Raw genomic sequence first — 14,510 nt, 5'->3', positions numbered from 1 at the left:
CAGTAGAGAGTTGCATTCTCATATTTCTTTTGAAATGGGAGATTTTGGGGTGATAACAAGATCTAAGGGGTGGCCCAGAGAATGGGTAACTCAATAGAAGTAGAGGGGAATGTCATTGTCATTATAGTAGAGGGAAGTCAGGGATGCTGGAAGGGTCGTCTACAAGAATGTGGAAGCCTTCAGGATGAAGTCAAAGTTAACAAGAAGAGACATTTTAAATCTGGTGTGTGGAACTGGGTCAACTAAGTTGCCATGTATGAAGGATCCAAGAAAGAAACAAAGACATGGCAACCTTCAAAATAGCAACAGTCACCACCAAAAAATTCCCTGGGAATAATCTACCTTGTTTATGCAAGAATGGAGATCACAGAAACATAAAAATATGTATAATTGTCATAAGATATAGGTCTCGTGACCATTATAAAGACAGTAACAATGAAGTTTTTTTTTTGTTTTTTTCTCCTACTAAAGAAGAACGTGCTGACCACAAATCAGTGTGGTAAACTTTCACAAAATATGCGCCAACTTCAATAATTGATTTAATGCTCATTTTCCTGAGATTCTCTCTCTCTCCCCAAAAGCACACAAACCAGAGAAGTGTTTCCTCCTAAACTGTAGAGCCATAGATTACCCTAGAAACTCATCTGCAAACTAGGTGACACACAGGTTGTGAGTTTGTGAGAGAAATGGAATTATCTTCCATATACACAAAACCAGATGGCATTCTATCACATCAGCTGATGTTTGTGACTATTACTATTATTTCCCATAATTGCCCCTCTGAGATCTGCTCGTCGGCGTTATGCTAAGCACATATAATTACCCAATAAAAGATATGGAGCTGAGCCCATTTAAAAAAGTAATTACAACCAATATGAAGGTATATAATGTAACAAGCAAGTCCAAATCATAATGTTAAATACCTTCAGAAGACAGCCAAAAAGCCTTTTTATAGAGATGACTTTTATTAAAGTCAAATGGAATATGTCCATTTTAGTTGTGGCATTCAGTCATCTTAGACAACTCTAGAAATATGTTTTGGGAAAAAAAATAGGAAGCAAAACAGGGGCAAAGTAATTCTGCTGAATCACAAGTCATGGTCTTTGCCGTAGGTTCATTGCCAGGAAGAGTCCTTGAGAACACCAGACTTCATTGTGGGGATCTACAAGAAAAGAGCTTTGAAGACAGACCTCCTTCCCCCGCTTAGATTTCCCTGTCAAGATATATAAAGGAATTAAAACTAATCAAAAAGCCCAAGTGAGCCAGCTGGTTAACTAGGTAGGACAGGCCCAACTTTGAGTTCAGAAAGCTTTCTAATGCTTTCCACCTGCCTATGCAAAGAACAAAGTTTCCAGGATATGTTGACTGCAAAGGAGGCTTGTTCCTAGAGAGAAAGATCATATGGTTGCTAAAATGGCATATCCTGGAAGCTTAGCTCAATGCTGAAAACCATTGTCATGCGTAAGAAATTACCCCATGCCCAAGATACTGAGTTTCTTTTTCTTAAGCTGTTTAATCATCATGAGAAAAGTAGTCAACAGGCATGTGAGGACATGAAGCAGTTAGCCCTTGAGGTTCCCAAGGCTCTTTACAGTCTTACCCCATCTAAAGTTAGCAATCAGTGGATCCTCTTCGCCCCAGCAAGGTGCATATTTCATTGTCTCATATTCCTCTTCTCCCTCACCACACACATGTTCCTCCCCAACAGATATCGGCTATGATCATTCCTGTTCCACCCAGGCCACTGCTTTGTCTGGAATGGTCTGTGCCCTCTCACCACCTCTCCAAATCCTTCAAGGCCCAATTCATGTTCCTTTCTTCGTGAAATATTCCCCAATGGCACCAGCCAACACCAATATTTTTGCTTCCTGATCAGCCCTCTTTTCTGTCTCACTTATTGTCCAACTAGAGATAGAAAAGGGGACCAAGTGGCTCACACCTGTAATCCCAGCACTTTGGGAGGCTGAGGTGGGAGGATCACTTGAGGTCAGGAGTTTGAGAACAGCCTGGGCAACATAGTGAGACCTCATCTCCAGAAAAAATTTAAAAACTAGCTAGGCATGGTGGCACGTGCCTGTGGTCCCAGCTACTTGGGAGGCTAAGGTGGGAGGAGCACTTGAGCCCAGGAGGTTGGGGCTGCAGTGAGCCATGATGGCACCACGGCACTACAGCTTGGATGACAAAGAGAGAGTTGTCTCTAAAAAATATGTATATAAAAGAAAGAAAGAAAAGAAAGTAAGAAAGTAAAAGAAAAGGGTTTGATCTTGGGGGTTAAAACCAACTGCTAGTGTGCCTGGAGTAATACCTTCAATATTCCAAAGCTCCTTCTGAGTTGAAAAGCGTCATAGTCTTTAGCAACGACAGTGAGAAGGGTATGGGAGGAGGGAATGGAGCACTATATGTCCAGGATTTGCCAAGCCTAGTCTAAACCATTCTTCTTGGTAGTGGTTTATAATGAAACTCAATTTTTTATTCTCTCATATTATTCAAACGTATGCAGTTCCATGTTCTCATGGCCATTCGGATTAACTTTTCAGATTTTAAAGTGATAGACTGCAAAAGTTACAGAGAAAAATGACCATAAAAGATGTCATAGAGAGTTACAACTGGTCATTCTTGAGGGGTCCCTCAAGCTGGCCTTCTATCTTGGCGTTGGTTTGATAAGCTCTCAAAGATTATTTCCAGTGTGCACCTGGGGTGATGGATTTCCTGGTATGTTTTCTCATAAATATATGCATGAATTTATGAATATATATGTGTGTGTGTGTGTATATATATATATTTTTTTTAATACAAACACTTTCAGTGTATAGACCAGATTACTAATTAATTTCCAAACGGAGACATCCTTTATCAGAAACTACACTCCCCAGGGCTACTTCTACAGGTTTCTCCTTCTGAATAATGGGTAAGAAGTTGAATGTGTCCAGGAAGTGTCCCAGTGAGCATGAAATCAGAACCTTCCTTCCTTTCTTTCCAGTGGTTAAAAAGTGGGCCTTGATTAAAAACTGCTCTGCCACTTGCTGATGAGCTTGTCCTTAGGCAGCTTCTCAGTTTCACTATGTCTTGGTTTTCCCAGCTGTAGAATGCAAATAGCAATAATACTTGACACAGCGTTCTTGTACAAAGTGCTCAGAACAATAAGTAGCACCTGTTAAACACAATGTTCGTTTTTATGATTACATTTTTTTCTAGTAGTTTAGAAATATCATTTCCATGATAATGTAATCGCCCTAATGGCCCCCCCCCCAAAAAAAAAGCCCATATTATTATTTTTAAACCCATGCATATTATTCAGAATCCAGGAGTATCAAGAAAGATCTCACCTGAGAAGGCTAATTGTGTAAAACAGTTTTTTCTCTTCCTTTATACACTATACCTGAGAATTAGCTTCACTCCTGAATTAACTTTACTTCTCTATTTTCTTTCTGTTTTACAACAACTCATCACACCATGGATGTAGATGACTGTGTGTATGTGAATATGGCAAGTGAAACCTCACAATCTCCAGGCTGTTCAGTGAAGCTTTATGCGAATTCATTTCACCTGCACCCCTTCCCCTGCCCACCCATGGCCTTGAACCCAAGCCTGTGATCCCCTCTCAAGTAGGATCCTGCCCTTCGCCAAAGGCAAGACTGCTGAAGGTGTGGCCTTCTAGATGATTCATCAGGTGGGCGGGCTCGCCCTCCCCTCCCCCTTGCCCAGGGGACACACTGTCCGCGTGAAGGGGTGCCTTTGTGTGAGTGATGTTTCTCAATTATCAAACTAGTGGCGTGAAACCTTTTCCTGAAACACCTGCGTGTAAAAGGTTTTGTTACCTCCCTTTTTTTCTTTTAAATAATAAAGGAATAGCCACACCTACCTTAGTTTCTACTGGATAAAAACTGAATAGTGTTGTTGTTGTTGTTGTTTGTTTTCTTAAGCCTTCAACTCTCAAAAGGCACAGAGTTCCCCGGTGCAAAGAGGTAGCTTAGACCTGTCTGGAGCGGCTCGGGTACAGGAGCCAGCTCCTCTGAGGTCAACCACCAGAGCAGGCCCCCAGCCCCCGCCCTCGACTACAATTTCTCTTCCTTCCCCTCCCGCTTGCTTTGCGAGCTATTGACTGGCTGCAGCCAGCCGAGGCCCAGGCTGTAGGAATCCAGACTTCCTTTTCTTCCCTCTCCCATTTTTCCTTCTCTCTCCCTCCTCCCACCAACCAAACCCCAAAACCTCTAGGTAGTCCAATATTAAAACCGGTGGAACCAAAGCATTCCCAAAATCAGGAGGAGGGAAAGAAGAAGATGAGGGAGGCAAAAGTAGGAGGAAAAGAGGAATGTCAATATTTATTTTCCTGAAGGGGAAAAAAATTCTCTCTGGGCAGGCAGGCCATCCTCCCGGAGGGGGAATCCACAGTTTCCTTAGGTAGTAAGTTCCAGGAATGCTGGATGCAGGTGGTAAAAATACACAGCGTTTCAGTGGGATGATGGGAGATGTTTACAGCCTTCCTGGGAAGATGCCAGAGGGTTTAACAGTCCTGGGATACCTCCCAGCTGCCTGCTGTGGTACTGGATGAGTTTATGCTTCCTTTCCTGCTGGAAAAGGTGAAGCAACCAGTGACTTGTCCAGGGTCACACACCATGCTTGGGACAGAAATAACTCTGACGCCTCTTTCCTGGCTATAACAGCAGACAACATCGCCTGATGAGTGTACTACCATTCCAATCTGAATCATTTAAATTGCTCCTAATTGCAGGCCTGCAGTGCACTGTAACTGCCGTATGACTGTAACTGCCAAGGCAGCCGAGATAGGAATGACTGAAGTTTTGCGAATTCCTGAATATGGAATTAAAAATGCTGGGCGGTGGAGAGGTAGGGCAAAAGTGTTTGAAAACCACTTTGAAGCTGCCGACAGGTATCCTATTTAGAATTGTTTAAAAGATGAATTGGAAATGTCACCTTAAATTTGTCATTTTATTGGAATGAGAGAGACACTTGGTGTTCAAATGGATGCCATTCAAAAAGGCACCTCAGATATTTCCAAGCAATTGAGCTTCACACTCTTCCTTTTTGTGTCTGCTAAATTACTGTCTCATTTTGGTGTTTAAACTTCCCTTTTAACTCCTTTGTGGGCAGATATGGGGAAAGGGGAGGGCCTGGGAAACAACCTGGCATTTGACTTCAGATCTGAACACGGGGCTGGACACGTGCTTTGCTCAGGAAAGAAAGTAAATTCCACCTGGCAAATTGCTCTAACTGATTCATTTGTCCACAAAGAGACGCCACCCACCTGCTTGCAGGTATTCAGGTAAATGACAGGTAGGCGGGGCCTCCTGTTTCAATCCCTAAGGTCTCAGCAATGCTTTATCTGTCCGGGCTTCCGTGATGTCACCCATTTCCTGCTCCGGACCGACCAATGCCGTCCTCCTTCCTCCAGGCACCTGTTCACCAAAGTTGAGGCCGGTCACAACTCCGGCGGCCCAAGGAGCTGCTCGGTTCACCCACAAGGGATGAGAGCTGCCTGCCCGCTGCTGCTTGGAGAGCCCCAGGCAGTCGCTTGAAGAGGTGAGTTGAAACCCTCCATTTTTCTTTCTTGGCATTGAGACCACTGGCCCCTGAGGGCTCTGAACAGGGAATTTGAATGAAAAAATACAAGCTGAATGGCTTGTCTCTAGTGTTTGCCCTAGAGGGAGAAGGTTTTTTGAGAGAGAATAGTAGAGAGATGCCTTTGACATTCTAGTTGCACAATAAACTTCTCCCGGGCCAGATATTTAATCCTTTTTGTTTCTCTGATCATTAATCCAGCCTGTGCTCGTCCTCGTGCTTGATCTGATTAAAACAACAACAACCACCTAGAGAGAAGTAGAGTGAAGGCTTTTGTTTTGAAACTTAGCTCGAAGGTGCAGATCTGTTCACTCTTTTAAGGGGGCTAGGAGGCCAGTGCAGACTGGATTCGGAGCTCTTATTTTTACCGTTTCCCCCCCCATATTTTGATCTAAACCTGTGAGGTGTCCCTAGATTTTTTTTTTCTTTCCCCCTGAAAACCTATTCCTCAGGGCAAGTTCTGTTGCCCTATTCAGAAGCTGTCCGTTCCAGTTTTCCTTTCTTTCTTCTCTGAAAAAGTCTACCATTTTCTTTGCTCTTTCTTGAGCACTCTTTTAAATACGACTTTGCAGTGTGCATTTAGAATTTGTTTACATTTAGACCTGGACTGGCTGCCTGCTGACCTTTGGTTACAGTAAGGATTAATTCCCTGTTTGCCGCAAGAATGTGACTTCAGGTCTGATTTTTAATTTTTTGGACCTCTTTGGCTTTTTCTGTCTCTTTTTCTTTTAATAGCAAATATACTGAGGAAATTGTTCTGCCATGACCTGACTTTTAAAGTAATTTTACCTCTAGGATCCATTTTTGTTTTCTTAATCCTGATCACACAGCCTGTACTACTTCTGTTCTTGACAGCCCAATAGTCAAACTCTTTACCCAATATTATTGTCAGAGAAAGGAAACCATTTTTAAGCCCAACTCCCTGCTGGGATGAGCTGGAAAAATTGGAAGAAGAAATAAATCTGTGAGATGCTTCATTCTAGATTCCATCATCAGCTGTTTTTCTGAGATTTAAGTTAGCAGATATGTTTGCAAGGGAATAATCTGTTAGGAATTATGCTCCTATTCATCCACCCAGAAATACAAAGTGCATGTAAATTCTCCAAAGGTATGAATTGAAACAAGCTGAGATCATTTTTGCCTTAGACAGACAGACGTTTTTCACCACTAAGAATCTGCCCAGTTCTTGTTGCCAATTTCTGTCTTACTGTTTGGAGGCCCGTATTGTTCTTTCTTAACTGACCTTTGTTTATTATTTTCCCCAAGCTTGTGAGTTTAGGGGGTGGGGTTTGGCTACCACTTGTCTCTTACTAAGGTTCTCACTTGATTCAAAGCTAGGACCTTCTGGATAAAAGTGCATCTAAACCTCTCCTCAAGATTACATTGTCTCTGGTTTACCATGGTTGATTAGTGCTTTTCATGGTAGTTAATTTACGACTAAATAAATCATTTCATCACTGTATGTCAGCATGTCTGAGTATTAAAGGAGCAAAGCTGTAGACACTGTACCCACAGGGAGAAGAAGGGAAAGAAGTGACAAAGACTGAAATTCAGAGTCAGATTGTCTAGAATGCAGTTGGTCTATTGGGTAATTTACACACAAGTTCTGTCCAGAGTTCCTGTGGTAACTCCACCCACTGTTCAAGTGGACATAGGCCTGATGGAAAAATGTACAATCTCCTTCATTTATATCCTTGAGCAAGTTACTTCTCTGACTTTCAGTTTCTTCATCGGTAAGATGGGAGATAATAATCCCCATGATCTAACGTGGTTGTAAGAAGTAAATGAGGTAGCTAATGTATGTTAGCATCCAGCAACCGATGCCTGGTGCTAACTGGTGCCAAACTGAGGCTAGGTTCTTCCTTTGGAAGGAATTTTCCTGGGTTGCTTGGAGGACAGAGTCTGACACTATCAAGATAAAGATCTTAGTGGTTGCAATTGTAGGAACCTTGATAGTTCTTGTTATTGTAATTAATTGTAGGTAATTAACTTCAATGTTAACAGTTTGGAAAAAGAAAACAGGAGGAGAATGCTTAAACGATGTCATTAAACAAGGTGGGCAGATTTGTCTCTACTAGCCTCCCAGGCAAAGCTTTTAGGAGTTGCTGGCTGGCTGTGATTTCTTCCTTTTCCCACCCTAAGGCTCTCATCCTGCCACAGACCCACAAAATGTGATTCTCCACATTCTTCCATCACCTTTTGGGGGAAATGTCCTGTTGTCATTGCTGTAATCTGACTTGGCAGAGAGTTCTTTTTGCTGTCAGTCGTGCTATCTCCAGGGCAGACCAGGCGTTTGGTCTCCTCCAGGCTCACAGATAAACCCCCTTCTCCCTAGCCAGAGTGAGGGTTCATGCCGAGCCACTGGCAGGAGGAAGCCCCTGGTTTGGAGCCTGCATTGTACCATAGAAGGGAGGTTCATGACCCATTGGATGTGATTGGTCTTGTCATGGAATACCCTGTGCCCTTGGATGACCTTGAGTCATTGCATATAAGCAGTTGTGTGCCCAGAGCCCTGGTCACTTCTCTGGGTCTTGCCCTTCAGAGATACCACAAGTTTTCATCATTCAAGAGTAGGGGATTAGTGGACTGAGGTCAGCTTGCCTACAGAACCCTAAGGGAGAACCCCAACCTCCCTGCATGTCAGTTTCCTTAGCGACATTTTTCCCCAAAGGATGCTAAAATGGTGTACTTCACAGGCCCCCTCAGTCCTTACTACTGAAGCAAGGTGGGCTGCATGCCTAGGTGGGTAGGTCAGACTGACTGGGGGGACTGGGTAGTGCCTCACTAGAAAATATCAATCTTATTCATTCCATTCTAGGTGGGGCAATGCTACTGCTTTAGAATAGTGGTCTTGTCTCTGGCATGAGGCTGCCTACCTCGGTTTTCAAAACCCAGATCTACCATGTGCTACCTCTGTGACCCGGGACAGATTCTTTAACGTGCTTTCATCAGCTGTGTAATAGGGTTATCATGAAGATGAAATGGGTTGAAATGTGTAAACTGCTTGGAATGGTACCTGCCACAGTGTTAGTTGTTACTAATATTATTTTCTTGAAAGGAAGGCATAGTTGATAGTATCAGACAGGTCTGTGTATCAGACCCAGTTCTACCATGTAGTTGCTAGCCTAAATAAGTTCCTTAATATTTCTTTGCTTTGGTTTCATCATCTGGGAAATGAAATACTTCCCAGACTCAGTGCTGTTGGGAGGAATAATTGAAATAATTACATGGAAAGTGCCTGGTATATTGTAAATGTTCAGTGAGTGTTAACTATTGTTACATTATTTTAAACATTGTTATATTGCTTACAGTTAGACATCTTAGATCATGCTACTATCTGGATATAATAATGATGGAAACGGTAGTAGAGGGCCAAAGACTGAGCAAAAAAGATTTCCCGAAAGGCTCCCAAAGACAGAGGAGGAAATCCTGTTCACAAAGATTGTGTTGTTTCTCTTGGAGTTCCAGGGTAGAGTGGCTGGCAGTGGAAATGCCTTGTCTTTCATAAACCTGTGGGGAGTGGGCTTCTGTGATGTAAGTAAACAGTGGGTCTTCCTGGAGCAGTGATTTCCTGGCTTCACCTGTCACTGTCTCCTTGTCTCCATGACCTTGGCTAAGACTTCCTTTCTATATTTGAATTCCTCACTTAAAGTGAAGAAAATAGGGTCTGGTGGGATCTTGACTACTTTTTTTTTCCTTTCACCCTGTTGACCAGGATACGATCTTGACTACTCGAAATGCCATCTGTAAGATGCTGGCAAGGTGAGGACAGATAAGAGGTGCTCTGAAGTGTGTCCTCCTCATTGCCTCAGTATTCATGGACTTCCCAGTAGCATATAACTACTCCTGATATTTATGTGCTGACATTACATAGACTCCCTTTTATGTGGTTGGCAAATTTGTTGTCCTCTGACAATGCCTCCAAAGTATCAAAGGCTTTTCAAAACTATTTGGAAGGAAGACTGTGTCACTGTTCCTGGGTTAATAGGATTTAATCATCAACTATCCCCAAAGAATAGGGTTGACATGAAAACCATAAAAAACCATAAAATGTGGAAAACTACACGGAGCTGAAATCAGGAACAGAAAATGTTGGTTGTCTCCGTAAACTTTATATGTTTACCATTTCCTCCATTTTGTTCTGTGTGACATAAGGACACCAGAGTGACCTATTTGGTTAGTTACACAGATACACACTTCAGATCAGTAAGAGGAAGAACTTTGTATGAATTAGAGTTGTCCGAAAATGTAGTAGGTTGCCTTTTGGGATACTGAGTTTCTTGTCACTAAAGGTGATCTTTTTTTTGCCATATTTAGTGCACGGTGTATGTTTGCTGGATGAGTGAATGAATTAATAAATGAATGACAAAGAGGATTTGCGTTTTTCAGCTGCACATACACTCATCTGTAAAGTGAAGATTACCTTAATGATCTCGAATAGGCTTATTTTAGATTAAATGAAAAAACAAGTTGAATACCCAGCACAATATCTTGCTTATTGCAAACTACTCATTAAATAGTAATAATCATTATTTTTTATTTTATATTCCAAAAAGAATTTCTGCCTCAGGTGGAAGGTAGACAAGATGATCCACCAATTTGAGATTTCCAGTTTTTACAGTCATCTGTTTAGTCTTGTTCTCTTCGCCTCTGGCCTTCTTCATCTACCCATCTGAAAGAACTTCTCTCTGCTCTAGAAAGCCAAGTTCCTTGACATGGTAAGTTGACTAGAACACTTCTAACAGTGGGAGTAAATTCTATCCCAATTAACCAGGGACCTTTTTGGTAACATCACTAATTTGTGACTTGGAATGTGTGGACTTAGACTCCACCATTTTTTTCAAGTGACTCTTATTTGCTTCTTGTGTTTGATGCATTTGTCACAGGCACACAAAAGACTTCACCGGCAGCAGAGTCGAAACTCTCCAAGAATTTTCTTTAATAGCCTCTTGGCACAACAGCACATGCATGATGGGGAGGTCTAAATATGTCATTGCTATCTGCTGAGATGATTTGCATAATTTGTTTATGACTGCTTTTGACAGTCACGTGGCCTTTTCTGAATAGAGCGCGGCATGTTTAGGCTCCTGCATACTCGCATTAATACATGAGTCACCGTATGTTTTCAGACTCCTCATTAAATGTGATCGTCAGACTTATATTATGTCTTCCACAACAGATACACACTCAGTCATTCTATCTGTGGCCTTTTTTTTTCCCTTGAGACCCTTCGCAAATTTATCTAACAGTCATCTCTGAAGGCGTCTGTGTTCTAACTTATTAATGGATTAAAGGGAAATTAATACATTTTCTACTAGGGTAGAGTTGCTAAATATGTAGCAATCTAAGTGGCTGCCATCTCCAAATATTTTTCCCTATTTCTGAGCCCTATAGAGAAGTGTTGGAAAGGATCATTGGGAGTGTTCACCACATTCCTGCAGGAATACCCCTGGAAATATGTAGCTGCCATAACAAATCCCCATAAACTTGGCAGCTTAAAACAACTCCCATTTATTCTCTCACAGTTCTGGAGGCTGGAAGTTTGAAATCAAGGTAACAGCAGGGCCACACTTCTCTGAAGTCTCCAGGAGAGGGTCTTCCCTGTTCTCTTTCAGTTTCTGGTGGCTCTAGACTTTCCTTGGCTTATGAGTGCATCATTCCAATCTCTGCCTCTGTCCTCACATCAGCTTCTCCTCTGTGTTTGTGTCTTCTCCTCCTGTCTTATAAGTGTCTAAGGACATCTGTCATTGGATTTAGGACCCACTCAGATAATCCAGGATGATCTCATCTCAAGATCCTAAACCTCATGACATCTTCTTAGATCGTTTTCCTGTAAGGTCATAGTCACAGGTTCTGGGGTTAAGACATGGATATATCTTTTGCCAGGACCATCATTCTACCCACTGTATCCCCAGCTGACAACCATATACACAAGCTCTTCCAACTACTTGTGGAGAGATTTCTTGTCCACTTGTAGGCTGAAATACTGAGCAAAGTACAGGCAAGGAGAGTCAGAATTGGCAGCCATTACCACTACCTTCATTTATTTCTATGTTCATGCCACAGTAATAAGTGTTTTGTACTCTAAAGGCCTACTGAGTTCTTCCAGTCAATAGTGTGATATATCTAATAAGACAAGCCAGTAAAAACCATCATAGATTGCATTAGTAGACACATAGTAGGAACACAGGCTAAGGAAGTGATCACTCCAGGGAATCCCGAGTCCACCAAACCAAAACAGAACAACTTCACTTCCAGGTCCATGTTTTCAAAGGGATCTTAACAAACTATAAGGTATCCTAGATAGATCTTTTACCACCACCTGGACTACCCAGGAAGACAGTTGGAAGAACCAAAGACAAAGAGAAAAACAAGGGAGAAACCACCAATGCCGTCTTTAATTTGGGGATGTGTGTGTCATATTTTGAGGAGGCAAATGTGATATATGTTACACTTAAAGGCAGAAAAAGGCCAAAGGTCAAAGTAATGTGGGAAGCATTCAGCTATTTGAAAACCTGACCAGTTCTCCATCAGTGGAAGTGTTTCAAGTAGAAGCTGGTAGGTCCTGTAGGGATCTTGAAAAGAGGATTTTTCTACATGGTGGAAATCTAAGTTCCTTTCCCAACCAAAATCCTATGACTTCTAAAGAAATCATTTTAAAACCTCACATAGAGGTCGTCATGTGGGTCACATCAAGAGATCACTACTCTTCTTTGATTGACACATTTGCTCAGGTTCTTCTCACCTGGATTACTTCCCACTTGTCCAGATCCCATTTATCATTCGTGATCCTTCCCAAGGACCATCTATCCCATTAACTTTCCTTGATTATTCTGGGCCACACATACTCTCTCTTGTCTCTCCTCCAAAATTTGTCCATGGCTTCTGTCTTGGGGCATTATACATTGCCATTTATTGTATATTCTCTTGCAGTGTTTTCACATTTTTTCCTATGGATAAACCCTATTTTCATAATTAGACTTAAATGTATTGGAGATGAAATGGAATTCCCTATGGGAACTCCCACAGAGTTTAAGGCCAATCCCAGGCATGGACTAGGCAAATCCATGACCCCTGTAGAATTGAAACACAGCAGGAAAATGTTGAGAATTCAAATATCTTCCTAATCTTGTCCTTCCCTCTATAAAACTTGGTTATCTATTAAACACACACACACACACACACAAACATAAACACTTTTTGAAATTGTTTTTCAGCTTTGGATGAAAGAATGATAGTTTGTTTCTTTTCCATACCCCTCTGATATCGGCTCTTCCTGGGATCCTTGGTGATCAGAGGGAACCAATCTGAATCAATGCAAAAATACTCTGCCTTCATTTGTTGTTGTTGTTGTTGTTTGCAGGGGGTCAGTTCTATTTCATCATGTTTATGGACTAGGAAATGGAAGGACGTCTTTTCTGTTACAGAGTTTTTACAAACAAACCCAAGTATGACACCCCAGGGGAAAGGTGGTAAAATCTCATCAAGAGAAGGAACAGTTTTCTCTAACCTGCTTATGAAAGGCATTCCCTGACTTCTAAAACTTGTGTCTAATTGGCTAGCCACTTGGGACTCTTTTCGCTTAACCACTTCCCTTGTTTTTCCCACATTCTAAACATCTATGTCCTCCCTTATTGACTCCAGATGTGTTACATGGTCTCCCTTTAGTTCAATTCTCCTGTAATTTCTTGACATGTTTCTGACCTCTTTAAAGATCATTTAAAAGGGTTTTTTTTTTTCCTGCTTTTGTGGGTGTTTGCGGTACTATACAGGCTAATGTCATTCACAGATTCATTAATGAGTGGCTTAGTCCCTCTTTGAGATCACTGATTTAGAAGTTAAGCAGAAGCGGAGCTAACCACGACCTTGGCAGCAGCCTGTAAGCACCTGCCTCCCCACTCTCTCCTCTGCAGTGTACCTGCCCCCCATCGTGCACACACAGACACATCACCCCCCCCACTTCCAACCCAGTTTCTTAGTTTGAAGATAATTTTTATTCCATGTGTGACCATTTTTATCCAGGTCATTGATGCTCCTAATTCTTCTCTATTACATAAGAGTCTGTAAGCTAAGGAATAGCCCACAGAACACTGCCCATTCTCTGTGTATGTTCATTTAAAATTGGCATTTATAAAAATGATTGATGGCACATTATTGATACTGTCAAGTCTTACTAAATTCATCTAAAATTTAAAATGTAATTGTACATTTATTTTGTTTAATACAGAAAGATAGACTTTGCCCTAACTTTGGCAATTATTTTCCCCCCAGTAACCTGATTTAGGAGTTACAGCTAGGGCTAGGGCAGTAGTTAGGCAAACATGCTTGCTGGGTGAATTATTTTAGAAAGAGAGATGAGGCCACCATTTGAAGAAATGGCAGGTGCTGGTCCATTTGGTTCCTCTGTGGGTATATTTCTGCTCTTCATGGTCCAGGATGGCATTTCTGACTGCGATTGTGATTTTTGCACTGGGCTGTCACCCCAGTGACTAGTTTGAAACTAAGCAACCATTCTGCCACATGGAGCTTCATCCGAATTTTAAAGCATCATCAACAATAATAATAATAAAAACAAAAACCATAAGCTAATTTTCTTGAAGCTAAAAGTAACCTTGGAAATCATCTGATATAGAGTTAGCCTTCGTGTGTTTGAAACATGCTGTAAAACAAGAGGGTTGGCTGAAGGGAGTAAAAGATTTTGAACAACTTTTAAATGAGCAAAAATTGCAAAGCAAACATGAATACAGTAGGGCAGAGCTTCACACCGTTTGTAAAATGTCACATTCCATGTAGTGTCCTTGCTGGAGAGAACTCTTTATTACTTGACTGGGCTCACTTATGTATTCATGAAACAAAGCTCTTACAGGATCCAGTCATTTTGTGATCTTTTGTGAGACCTGGCTTTCTCTTTGTTGAAGCAAGTCATTTCT

The 14,510-nt window shown here is 41.7% G+C and overlaps 2 protein-coding genes across 7 annotated transcripts in view; one reads left to right on the top strand and one right to left on the bottom strand.

The window, feature by feature from the left end:
* LOC126954756 (60S ribosomal protein L14-like) overlaps positions 1-14,510 on the bottom strand; it is a 1,186,913-nt gene that overhangs the window by 430,766 nt on the left and 741,637 nt on the right. The window lies entirely within an intron of this gene.
* Positions 1-14,510, top strand: part of LNX1 (ligand of numb-protein X 1) — a 195,067-nt gene that overhangs the window by 57,106 nt on the left and 123,451 nt on the right. Inside the window, exon 2 of one of the 4 annotated variants that reach the window (XM_050790565.1) lies at positions 5,414-5,541. The exons of 1 other annotated variant lie outside the window; for it this stretch is intronic. The gene's annotated coding sequence lies outside the window, so the exon portion shown is untranslated. Of the gene's footprint in view, positions 1-5,317; positions 5,542-10,201; positions 10,299-14,510 lie in introns of those variants that run through there. 2 more of the 4 variants (XM_050790564.1, XM_050790566.1) reach the window with 2 other exon arrangements.

The sequence above is a fragment of the Macaca thibetana genome, chromosome 5 (assembly GCF_024542745.1).
Source record: "Macaca thibetana thibetana isolate TM-01 chromosome 5, ASM2454274v1, whole genome shotgun sequence".
In the NCBI taxonomy this organism is placed as follows: domain Eukaryota; kingdom Metazoa; phylum Chordata; class Mammalia; order Primates; family Cercopithecidae; genus Macaca; species Macaca thibetana.
Note: the sequence above shows the minus strand (reverse complement) of the source record. Positions and strands in the feature narration are given on the sequence as shown.